The sequence below is a fragment of the Oncorhynchus gorbuscha genome, linkage group LG13, assembly GCF_021184085.1.
Source record: "Oncorhynchus gorbuscha isolate QuinsamMale2020 ecotype Even-year linkage group LG13, OgorEven_v1.0, whole genome shotgun sequence".
In the NCBI taxonomy this organism is placed as follows: Eukaryota; Metazoa; Chordata; class Actinopteri; order Salmoniformes; family Salmonidae; genus Oncorhynchus; species Oncorhynchus gorbuscha.
The window spans coordinates 41,286,438-41,300,036 of NC_060185.1; the positions used below are offsets into that span (position 1 = coordinate 41,286,438).

Sequence of the window (13,599 nt, forward strand, 5' to 3'; positions counted from 1 at the left end):
TACACACACACACAAAATTAAAATAAAAACATAACACTTGCAGCAGCACTATCAAGGTTCTTATCAGATATTTCTAGCATTCGCTGAGACAGGCCAATAATTTGTTTTTAGGTTTTACAGTACCTTACACAACATGTATTTGCGCATTTCCCTAGTCACCCCGTTCACTCTGTCCAGTTTGAAATATAGTTGAATAGTGGAGACCAGAGTCTATCAAACTTGGGCTGTCTCTTGTGGAGGTCATAAGTGAGCTTTTCAAGAGGAAGAAAGTCAACAATCTGGTTAATCCACATTTTAAATGTAGGAGGGGTATTAGAGGCCCACAATAGAAGAATACATTTCTTAGCAAAGTATGTAATAGTCATAAGCAAAGTCCTGCTGGGCATTAAGAATATACACAGGGTCATATCAAACTGTACCTCTAGTATTTTCTGTGCAGCAGTATGTATAGAATCTGGCAATCGCTCTACAGCTCCAAAACACATGCATATAGGTTCCACTTTCAGAGGTACATCTTTTACAGTTAGGAGACATTTGTTTTCATTCTATGGAGTCTAAAAGTAGTATAATAAAATTTGTACAAACATTTATAATTAGATTCTTTCATTTTTACATTGGTAGAGGAGCAGTATACCCTGTCGCAAACCTCCGCCCATAACTCATCACTGATAGTCAGACCAAGGTCCTTTTCCCAGATTATTTTCAAAGGAGTAAAGGAGGAGCCTCGTTTCTCAGAAAGGAGTCTATAGATTTAAGATATTTTGCCTTTAATGGATTGTGCTGTGACGAGAAGGGTTTCAACTTCATTCAACTGAGTTCTAAACCTCCTCTTGGAGGTAAATGAGGAAATTACATGTCTAATTTGAAAATATAGATATTTTTTAATGGGATCTTGGCACATCGAATTCCCTGCAGAGCTCTTGAAAGGATTTCAGTGTAGTGGTTTTCTGATGAAATAGGTCTGAAAAGGTAGAATATGCCAAAGATTAAAGTTGGCATCCCTCAGGGCTTTTGGCAAGTCTGGGTTGCCTACTATAGGCGAGTGAGAACATATTTGGGAGGAAATGCCCAGGTATTTCTTAGTCACTCCACGCTAGAAGGGTGCTGTAAATCAAAGGTTTTGGCTATGTTGCCCACTTCACTAAAATTATTAATTAATATAATTGAGCTTAAGGGCAATGAACCACAGGATTGGGCTTCTATCTGAATCCATGTTGACTCGTCTGTTTGTGATCCATGTTAGCATGTTCCGGATTTGGGCAGACCAGTAGTACAATTGACGGGAGGGAAGGGCAAGACCACCCTTAGATTCAGGTTTCGATAGAGTGGAAAACTTGATCCTAGGTTTTTTATTACCCCATATAAATTTGGTGATGCTTTGGTTAGTTGTTTTGAAGATGGAAACTGGGAGATAGCATGGGAGTATCTGAAATAAGTAGTTCAGTCTAGGGAGGATGTTCATACGGATGACATTAATTCTTCCAACTAAGCTAATTGGGAGGGAGATCCAGGTTTGGAGATCGTTCTTGATTCGATCCAGGAGTGGAAGATAATTTTCCTTAAAAAGGCTATTCAGATCTGGTGTTGTGAAGATCCCGAGGTATTGAAACCACTGTGTTTTCCATTGAAAAGGACATAGTGTCTTCATAGAGCTGGTAAGTGTAATATTGAGAGGGCAGACAGTGGATTTGTTAAAATTGATCTTATAACCTGAAAACTTGCCATACTGAGCAATTGTGTCTAAAAGAGGGAGGGATTTCTCAGGTTTGGATGTGTAGAGCAAGACATCATCCGCGTAAAGCGATATCTTGTGCTGCATGCCGCCTGCAGAAACACCCATAATACTTGGATTGCTTCTTATCAGCTCTGCCAGAGGCTCCGCCCCCAACAAGTAGAGCAGGGGGGACAGCGAGCACCCTTGTCTTGTGCCCCGTTCCAGAGGGAATCTGTCAGAGTTCAGTCCATTAGTAGTCACCATGGCATTTGGATGAGAGTATAGTGATTTGACCCATTTAATAAAATTTTGGCCCATATTGAACTTTTCTAAGACTAAAAACAGAAAACTCCATCCTGTCAAACGCCTTCTCAGCATCCAGTGAAGCCAGCAGGACAGAGGTCTTCTGTGCGTTTACTTGATCAATAATATCAAAAAGACGGAGAATGTTATCAGAAGAGTATCTGTCTCTAATAAATCCAGTTTTGGTCCGCTTTTATTATTTTGGGAAGAAGAGTGTTTAGGCTTTTGGTGAGCAATTTGGTAATCATTTTATAGTCGAAATCCAACAAGCTTATGGGCCAGAAGGACGAGCAGGATAGGGCGTCCTTGTTCTTTTTTAGCAACACTAATGCGAGCTGTGTGCATTGAGTTTGGGAGAACTCCGTTTTTGCAAAAATCCTCCAGCATTGAAAATAGGGCTAAGTTGGGGCCAAAAAGCTTTGTAGAACTCTCTGGGGAATCCATCTGGGCCTGGGGACTTGAGGTGGCATGGAGGGAATTGCCTCCAGGATCTCCTCAGGAGTGAAGGGGGAGTTGAGATCTTCTTGGTCAGTCTGATAGGTAGCGAGATTCCCTCTAGGAAAGAGTGGAGTTCTGCCTCAGTGTGTTCTCTCTCAGGTGTATAGTTTGCAGTAAAAAATCATGAAAAGTTCAATTGATATTTTTTGGGTCATATGTGACCTCGTCCTCTGCTGTTCCGACAGCCATGATTGTACGCTCGGACGGCTCCTTTTTTAATTGGTAAGCAAGCAAGCAAGCAATCTACTGGGCCTATTTGCTATACTCGTGGTATTTCTGTTTAGTAAATATTATTTTTTTCCCGAGTGTAGTCCAAATTCAGTTTGGCTTTGGCTGCTTTAAGATGACTCCAGGAGGTGCTGTCTGGGGATTGTTTATGTATTTTTTCACTGCATTCCAGCTCCCTCAAGATCTAGCCTGTGTGCTTCCATTGTTTTTTTCCTTGGAATGGAATCATATGCGATTAGATGGCCTCTTAGTGTGGCTTTAGCAGCGTCCCACATTGTGGCCAGAGAAACAGGAGAATCTTTATTGTATTGTGTGTAGTTATCTATCCATGTAGTTACCAATGTATGGAACACTTCATTTGATAGCATGGAGGTGTTGAATTTCTAGCTCTTTGAACTCAGGATGTTTTTGCAGAGGTCAAAGCGGAGATGGACAAAGGCGTGATATGAAAGTGCTATGGGTCCGATTGTACATGTGGCTGAATTTATGAAACTCTTTGGGATAAAAATGTAATCTATATGGGAGTAGGTGTTATGGATATTAGAGTAGTATGTATAGTCCATAGATGAGCTATTAGTCTCTCTCCAGATATCTATCAGTCCCATCTCTTTAGTAAGAGAGTTCAACATCTTTTCAGATCTTGGATTTGTGGTGGGGACTTGAGATGATTTGTCTAGGGTTGGGTTAAGGGTACAATTAAAATCTCCAGCCACCACGCCAAAGGAGACAATGCTCATTGAACAGGGTTATCATTTTTGACATGAAGGCAGGAGTATGTGTGTTAGGAGCATATATTTTTAATATAGTAATTGGTTGACCATATAGGGACCCAGTTATCAAAATAAATCTCCCCTCCGGACCAGATATGTTTTTGTCAATTATGAATGGAAAATCTTTATGGATAAGTATGGCTGTGCCTCTACTGTTTGATTTGACAGATGAGAAATACACCTGTCCCACCCAAGCTCTGCGGATTTTGGCATGTTCAGCATCACAGAGGTGTCTCTTGTAATAGCACGATGTCTGCTTTTTCCTTTTTTAGAGTTTTTCCCGTTTTATCGCATGCCCTAGACCATGGCAGTTCCATGTCAATAGATTTAAGGTACTAGTCATCGAACAGTAAATAAACTTTAGTGCAAGTCATCGCTGGGTAAAAGTGGATAGTAGTTACAGCTGCGTTCACATAAAAGGAAAATAAATGGTGTACATAAAAGAGTCATCTCTGAACACCCCAGCCGAGTTCCCAAACAACTCGACACATCCCGTTGGATCCATTACCCACCCGCTCAGTCTCAATTCTGTGTTCCGAATAAAACAAAAACCGGGAACAGTTAGCAACGCACAACGTCTCCCTCTCCCCACCAAAGAAATGCCTCATCCTCTCCACCCCGCATTGAGTAAATGACAGTTTCCCTCGTCCAGACCACACTAAAAGAGGGGAGAAAAATAAAGCCAATAGCCCAGCCTACATATACCTCCTCCAAGGGACATGGGGAACACCAAGTAATAATAGCAACAAAACAGGGAAATAAAAGTAGGCTGACACATTAGTAGGCCTAGGTTAGGCTATAGAGCCCATCCCTCTCAGTTAAAGGAAAATAAATATAAATTGGACGGCTATAATGACATTTAGGGGGTGGGTCTCTGGATATGGGCTATATGTTGTCTTACCTCCTTTAGTAATGGCATTAATCGCATTTAGTCATTGGTCCGTTTCTAATTGACCAGGGTTGTCTTTCAAAAAACGTTTTGCCTCGTCGGGAGTTTTGAAGTGTCGCAAGGCTCCTTGGTGAAGAATCCTGAGCTCGTTTGGGCATTTGAATCCCCTGAAGATGCCTCGGTCAATTGAGTATTTCTTCACTTTGTCAAACTCTCTGCGCTTTTGGCGTATTCCAGCTGACAGGTCCTGGTGTAAAGAGAGTTTGGCGTTTCCCACTGTGATGGTGTTGTTTCTCGCCACCTGTAGGACTCCTTCCTTGTCGGTGAATCTCAGGAAACGTATGGTGATTGGGCGCGGTGGTTGTCTGGCTGCTGGTGGGGGCCTCAGTGCTCGGTGAGCTCTCGAGTTCTATGGGCCTGTCGGTGGACAGGTGGAGCCACTGTGGAAGATTGTCTTGCAGGTAGCGGATCAGTGGCATGTTTCCCCTCTTCTTTTTCACCCAGATTGAATAGAACACAATTATTCCTTCGCTCCCTGTTTTCTCTTCTAGATGCTTTATTTTCTTTTTAGCATATGCTATTGTTTCCATGGCATCTGTCAATGTTTTCCATGGATAGGATTCGCCCCTCTGCCTCCACCATAATCGCGGGGCGCCTGGACATCTTGTTGTTGATGTCAGGCAAAGCGTTTTCCAGGATTGTCACCTTGCCCCCTATCGCACTGAGCTGAGAGTTAATGGCATCTAATAGGGTGTTTTGTTCTGTACGTTGGGATCTCAACCCAGAAAGGATGTCTTCGACAGAGTGCGAGGTTGGCATTCGTTGTGCCTCGGGGGGTTCTCTTGCTCCTGGCTAATGGCGCTAGTTTTTTCTTCTTCGAGGCTTTTTCCATCGCTAATGCTCGAGTCCAGGTAAAAATGTCACCTGTAGTGTCTCCTTTTGTAGCCGCCATGACTTTTTCTTACTAAAGCTAAATGAGTTTGAACTTGGAGTGGAGGTAAGATTAGGAATTGTAAACTACTTGTGCGGAGCTCTTAGTTCATGCGGGCATCTCGTTCAAGGGTCACGTGATCCCCCCGTCATACTATTTTTAACAGCTGCTCAAATTTTTGACTGCTCAAGCCACACAGGAGACATTGCGGGCTAGGTTAGGAATAATGTGTTGCACGTGGCATTATTACGTTACATAGGTATGCACTGTTGCATAGACATTGGTTTTTAACGTCGGCGTTAAACTAGACATCGGGCCAATACCAATGTTGGCACTTTTAGCTAATATCGGCCTATTCCGATATATTGTGCATCCCTAGTTAGATTTTAGATTATTACACCTAGCTATATAGTTAGCTAATTACAGCTACTGAAACAGATGTTTTGCTACGTTTTTGGAGAAGAGCAGTTTGCATCCATGAGCTAGCTTGCCTTTTAATTTTTATGACCAGCACTTTTAGGTGCCCGAGACAACCAGCATCAAAGCATATGTATTGATGAAACGGTGTGACATGAAATATGAGTGAGTGTAATAACCACATTTTTTTTAACGTATGTGTTAAATTGTGACGTGCAGTCATTCAGGTCCTGATGGGTCAACCGGCTTATTTGACACATCAAAAAAGTGTATCTTTGACAAACAAAGACCTAAACGGCATTCTATAGAAATCCTGGGTGAGAATGAAACGACTGAACAACGAAACAGCACAGCAAGCAAGCGAAAGAAATAGGTTTGGATTGTTTTACTGGTAATGGGGACATACGTAAATACCAACAAAATAACGTGTGTAACCTTTATTTAACTATGCAAGTTAGTAAAGAACAAATTGTTAATTACAATGACAGCCTACCCCAGACCACTTGTGCGCCGCCCTATGGGACTCCAATCACAGTCAGATGTGATACCGTCTGGATTCGAACCAGAGCCTGTAGTGACACCTCTTGCATTGAGATGCAGTGCCTTAGACCGCTGCATCCATGTGTGTGTTTCAACTATGCAACTGCACTAGAACACTTAAAAGGCCCCTACAGTTGTAAATAAAAATCGGTATCGTTTCTTTTGCCAAGAAAAATATCAGAATCGGCCAAAAATGTTATATCGGTGGATAACTAATCTTGATGTCTTGTTTTGACGTGTTAACTTATTAGCAACGACGTGAAATATGTCTCAAATTGACTAACTTTGAGACTAAATATAACTCACATGTCAATATTTTACCCCAAAGTTGTGGATGAATTGGTTGTTGCTAAAAAACCCACGTGTCTATATCCAAGCCATATTGATGGAGAATGGTGATATCGTACAGGCCACGAATACAAATCATGAGTAAGATAATTGACAGTTCCCTCCAACCTTGATATTGAGATACCAATGGCGTGCTGTTCTGTTGCACAAGACTTGATTCAACCCTGAATTGAATTGCTAAATTTAAAAAGCAAATGCCCAATATCACAAGATAAACGCTGCAGCTTGAAATTAAGCAAATCTAGATATTTACATTTGTCTTCTAATAGAGTGGAGGTGAGAATGCCAGCGAGGTTGAAATTAACAGCTTTAGCGGGGGTTCCAATTTTATTTAACCTTTGATTCACGCAATGCATCCTCAGATCCTCAAAAAGTTCTACAGCTGCACCACCGAGAGCATCCTCCTGACTTGTTGCATCACTGCCTGGTATACAACTGCTCGGCATCCGACTGCAAGGCACTACAGAGGGTAGTGTGTATGGCCCAGTACATCACTGGGACCAAGCTTCCTGCCATCCAGGACCTCTATACCAGGCGGTGTCAGAGGAAGGACCTAAGAATTGTCAAAGACTCCAGCCACCCTAGTCATAGACTGTTCTCTCTGCAACTGCACGGCAAGCGGAATCATAGCGCTAAGTCTAGGTCCAAGAGGCTTCTAAACAGCTTCTACCTCCAAACCATAAGACTCCCGAACAGCTAAACAAATGGCAACCCATACTATTTGCATTGCCTCCCCCGCTATTCTGTTTATTATCTATACAAAGTCACTTCACCCCTACCTACATGCACATATTACCTCAACTAACCGGTGCCCCTGCACATTGTACTAGCACCCCTGGTATAAAGCCTCACTAGTTATTTTACTGCTGCTCTTTAATTATTTGTTATATTTATTTTGTATTTTTCTTAAAAACTGCATTGTTTGATAAGGGCTTGTAAGTAGGAATTTCACTGTAATGTCTACACCTGTTGTATTCGGCACATGTGACAAATACAATTTGACCTAGGCCTACTGCCACCAAAAAGCATTACAGAGGAACTTAACAGCCGTGAGTAAAAGCCCCAACTGGAAGGAAAGGGAGAATGACATTGCAAAAAAGGGGTCAACTTTATGCAAGAATCAGATACTAGTCACTCTTAAATTATGGCTGACATTCATTAATGCACTTCCAAATTAAAGTCATATTGTATTATACGCAAAAAATAAAATATAATTTGATTCTGCAACAGGCAACTTTGAGATTCCATATTATATACACTGAACAAAAATATAAAAATGTGTTTTTCACAAGCTGAAAAATGAGATCCCAGAAATGTTCCATATGGACAAAAAGCTTAGTTCTCAAATTTTGTGCACCAATTTGTTTACATCCCCATTAATGAGCATTTCTCCTTTACCAAGATAATCCATCCACCTGACAGTTGTGGCATATCAAGAAGCTGATTAAACAGCATGATCATTACACAGGTGCCCCTTGTACTGGGAGCCAAAAAAATGTAATGCTAAAATGTGCAGTTTTATCACAAGACAATGCCACTGATATCTCAAAATTTGAAGGAGCGTTAAATTGACTTATTGACTGCAGGATTGTCCACCAGAGCAGTTTTCATCCCTCCATGGTAAACAGCCTCCAACGTCATTTTAAAGTATTTGGTGTTAAGTCCAACTGGCCTCACAACCACGTGTAACAACGCCAGTCCAGGACCTCCACACTCATCTTCTTAACCTGCGGGACCGTCTGAGACCAGACACTCTGACAGGTGATTGAACTGTGCTTTTGAACTAAAGAAATTCTGCACAAACCTTCAGGGAAGCGCATCTGTGTGCTCATCGTCCTCACCAGGGTCTTGACCTGACAGCAGTTTGGCGTTGTAACAGACTTCCATGGGCAAATGCTCACCTTTGATGGCCACTGGCACACTGGAGAAGTGTGCTCATGGATTAATACAGGTTTAAACTGTACCGGGCAGGTGGTGTTGTGTTGTGTGGGCAACCGGTTTGCTGATGTCAACATTGTGAACGGAGTGCCCCAGAGAGGCGGTGGGGTTATGGTATGGGCAGGCATAAGCTACGGACAACTAACACAGTTGCATTTTATTGATGGCAATTTTAATGCACCGAGATACCGTGACGAGATCCCGAGGCCCATAACCGTGCCCTTCATCTGCCGCCACCACCCCATGTTTCAGCATAATGCAAGGGCCCAATTCCTGGAAGCTGAAAATGTCCCCGTTCTTCAATGGCCTGCATACTCACCAGACATGGCACCCATTGGGCATGTCTATTTATTTTGCTCCTTTGCACCCCATTATTTTTATTTCTACTTTGCATATTGTTCCACTGCAAATCTTACATTTCAGTGTTTTACTTGCTATATTGTATTTACTTTGCCACCATGGCCATTTTTTTGCCTCCTTTACCTCCCTTATCTCACCTCATTTGCTCACATCGTATATAGACTTGTTTCTACTGTATGTTTGTTTTACTCCATGTGTAACTCTGTGTTGTTGTATGTGTCGAACTGCTTTGCTTCATCTTGGCCAGGTCGCAATTGTAAATGAGAACTTGTTCTCAACTTGCCTACCTGGTTAAATAAATAAAAATGTTTGGGATACTCTGGAATGATGTGTATGACAGAGTGTTTCAGGTCCTGCCAATATATCCAACAACTTCACAGAGCCAATGAAGAGTGGGACAACTTTCCACTGCATGAGGCAAATGTTAGTCCCACCAGATACAGACTGGTTCTGATTCACGCAACTACCCTTTTCTATATATTTTTTAAATTAGGGAGCCAATTTGTTTTCAGCACTGATTTCCATGACTGATCAAACCTTGTTCTCTCATGCATCTCATCACTATGCAGCAGACAGACATATGGTGAGCAATATTTTGGAACATCAAATCACAATAAAATCTCAGTATGGAATCACAATACATATCGAATCACATTACATATAGTATCAGCAGCTAAGTATCGTGATAATATCATAGAGGTCTGTGGCAATTCCCAGCCCTAGAGTCAACACAGTAAGATGGTAGGTAGACAAACATGCTGATTCGTAAACAAGATTCCTGCTTCCATTAATTAGCTAAACATTTCTTTAAGCAAAGTATCACCATCAATGATTCACTAAAGATCTTACACAAATCCACATGAGCAATATCCAATGAAATATGGCACAATGACAAATTAATATTTCAGGCTCTGCATTCTGAGTAAAAAAAAATAATCATAGGCTACATCACAGTAACGGTTCCAGAAACTCACCTACAATAAACACGCGAGTTTAAGTAAATGCTCATGTTAAGAGTCGAGGGGACTCAAATATGGAATTTGAACAGACTTATTTCATGAGTTGATTATGATGCACGTCTTAAAACATTTGAAACCTGATAAACTAGCTACATGTTCTTCACGCCCGATGTATGCAGTCACTCATGTTAAGACCCAATTTAAATGCGATATTTATCATAAAATAAGAATACAATTGGCAAGCTCGCAAGGCCATCTTTGCCAGGCCTTCTCTGACTCCGTCCTATTCTTTATTTATTCGCCCCAACTGACAATTAGTGTTTTACCATGTTCCACTGTAGTCATATACAATAGACAGTTAATTACTATAATAGCGGTCATTATTACTAGCTTTTATTAGCCTACACTAATTTCAAGCTCGTTTTACAAAGCGGCCTTCATGCTGACGTAGTTAGCACCAGCTAGGTGGTTAGCAAACCCAGTCCCGTAATTTCAATTTGACAGTAAAGTTAGCTACCAATAGACAAAGAGCCTAGTATGGCACCTTCCAGATTGTAAAGCGATAACGTATGACTTAGCTGAAATGTCTGGTTATTAATGTAAAAATACATTTAAGTCCGCAAATAACATGTTAGCTAGCCATGTATGAATGTAAGATGAGCTATGTGACATGAAAATGCGTAGTTGGTGGACTGTTGTCCTAAACATTCAGCTAACGTTAAAGACAACCGCACAAAAACATGTAGTTAAAAAAAACAACTTAAGCATGGGAACCACCTCAAAGGGAATGGCTAGCACATCTAAATAACAATTGTCTAATCTTTCCATCGAAAATGGCAACATCGGTAGGACTAATGTTAACTTCACACCAGAGCAAGCTTGCTAACGTTAACTAGCTTTCTTGTTAGGACAGGCTAGCTACGTTAATTTAATAGTTGTTCAAATGGGATGTCAGACAAACTACATCCAAAGATATTCACACGGCATTAACTAACGTTAATCTGGTCATTTAAGTTTCGTATTTAGCTGACGTTAGCTAGCTAACATAATCTAGTTACATAGCTAACGGTAGTTCGCTGGCTAGTTTTGATAATTATTGTATCGCCTCAGTAATTTGCCAGCTGTCTACGTGTAAGAAACGCAAGGTTTAAAAGTAACGTTAGCTATGTAGCTAGCTGAACAAGCGTTTACTTGATTAGTAATGGCTAGCCAGATGGGAAGCTAACGTTTCTTGCCTCTAGTTAGCAATGTTAAATTTGTTACCTGCTTACTTTCTAGCCTGACGTTATAAATTACTGTAGCTAGCTAACGTTAGCTCTATTAAATGGGGAATGCCATATTCAATAACACGATAACTTTTACACACAAGTTGCAAGGTGGTAGCCAGCTAACGTTAGTATCTAACATAATATTAAAAAGCGGCTAACGTTACATGTTGACCTTAACCCGACCAATATCGGGTTAGGTAAGTTAGCTAAAAAGTTAGTGTTAACCGGCTAACAAATGTCGCTAACTTCGACAATTGCTAACGCCGTTAGCTATATAGCGAGGTACCTAGCTGGTAGCCAACCAACTAGCTAAAATGTTTGTTTCGCCGACTGGCTAACCGTATGCCATTTCCAATTCAAGAGTTATTGTTTGGTTAGCGAGCTTATTTTGTTGCACTAGCTACCTATGTTTATGGAAGAGAAATTGCAACACGAAATGGCCTCTGAACCTTCTTTGCTGCTTGCATCACACAGAGAAAGCAGGAACAGGATTCGAGAGATGACAATTGGAAACCATATTTTTTTCGCGAGACGGATACTCCATTCCTCACAAGTATTTCAGTCTTATATTATAAATGAGGCCCCCCAAACTACTGAATAAGACGCCACTGAACGTTAAATATATTATGTTATTACCTATTTGTTCCAGTGTTGTAGTTGTAACAGACAGTGCACCAACTCCACTCTCTCAGCCTTCACATCAGCTGAGGTACCTGCAACTGCAATATACCTCCGCTCTGAAGTGCCCCATTCTTCCGCTCGGAACTACTTTCAATTTAGATGATAAAGTCGACAATGAAACAAACCTGCGCCAAATAAATACACGTATTCAATAACAATTTACTGAATGTATTTACTATTGTCTACAGTTGTGTTCAGAAAATGTACAATTATATTTCACAGTAGGATAGCGACGAAATATTAATCCGCTGGGTCGTGACCCCCTAATCCAACTGTTTTCTCGAAAATATACATGACATTGTGGGTTGATCATTATTTTATTTATATACCTAAATTATCAATCACTCAATATACAGTTGCGAACAGAATTCGCTTTCATTGTCACACAAAATATTTCGCTGTTGTTTTCTCTCCGTTGTCATAGAAACTCTTTAGCGTCTAAAAATGGCGTCTTTATTTGGCAAGAAAGTGTTTGAAATTAAATAGCCCCCTCCTACAAGATATATATTTTCAGTTTACTGTCACTTAAACTGAGGTAAATTATATTTTATCACCCATTTGATATGTATCTTGGGATTGCCGAGAGTTAAAAACAGATAAGTCAACTTTATCAGCACAATGCTGGACTGTGCCTGTGGAGAAAGGCTACACATCAAGACAGCAGCCATGGTACACAACACTGAATTTGTTAGTGTTGCTCTCCATTGACATGATTGTACTTTTAAATGCTACATATCAACCTTATGTATCTGACATTTCTTTCTGCGAGTAACTTTTCTGTTTCAACATGCTTTGAACATAGATTAAATGCAAGGCTCTGATGATTGGAGAGAACTGAGTTGTATAATGGGCCTATTTATTTTTTAATTTCTCTTCAAGTGATATGGAGATCATGGAAGATTTCTTTGCGGATTGAATTCAAGGGTGCTGCACCTGGAGAAAATAAGATGACCCACGATGACCATTTGCATGATTCCCACATGCAGTGTAAGGTTTCCATTACAAGTCTCTGCCATGAAACTCTTTAAGCCTACATCAGCTACTGTATTTGTTTTTGTGTAGATACACGTGGTTCTGTTGGTGTCTTGAAAAGTGCACTGCCCTGAGTAGGTATGTACTACTCCTTCTCTAGAACAGGTAGGTGTGGTGTTTGGCCAGCAGATTTTACAGTGCACCCAAGCACTGTGCCATGGGAACTTTGATTACCTGGAGCGCCTGCCCAATGACTTACTGCTCCAAATCCTGGCCTTCTTGGAACTGAAGGACGTTGCACTGCTGGCACAGACCACAAAGAGGTTCCACAAGGTGAGCCTGGGCTTTACAAACCCAAAGGTCAGGTTTCTCAGATGAAAATGAAATCTACTCCTGGGAAAAGATTCATATTAAGAGAATTTCCATTTTTTAAATATATTTTTTTACCCTTTATTTAACTAGGCAAGTCAGTTAAGAACAAATTCTTATTTTCAATGATGGCCTAGGAACAGTGGCAGAACAACAGATTTTTACCTTGTCAGCTCAGGATTCGTTCTTGCAACCTTTTGGTTACAAGTTCAACGCTCTAACCACTATGCTACCTGCCGTCGATTGACATTGCTTGCTTTTAAATCCAGGACTAGTCTTAATGTGTCCAGGAAACCAGTCCATATTGTGCACGCAAATAGTTTACAAAAGCACATTTTACTTTCATATGCACATTCTTTCATTAAGGGCCCTGACAAGGAAAATCTCAGGGCTCTAGTTAGGCTATAACATGGC

General features: G+C 40.9%; 1 protein-coding gene across 1 annotated transcript in view; it reads right to left on the minus strand.

Moving 5' to 3' along the window:
• Window positions 1-11,913, minus strand: part of LOC123992881 (E3 ubiquitin-protein ligase TRIP12-like) — a 54,258-nt gene extending 42,345 nt beyond the window's left edge. The window contains 1 exon segment of the mRNA XM_046294488.1: window positions 11,800-11,913. The gene's annotated coding sequence lies outside the window, so the exon portion shown is untranslated.
• Window positions 11,914-13,599: the final 1,686 nt, after the last annotated feature.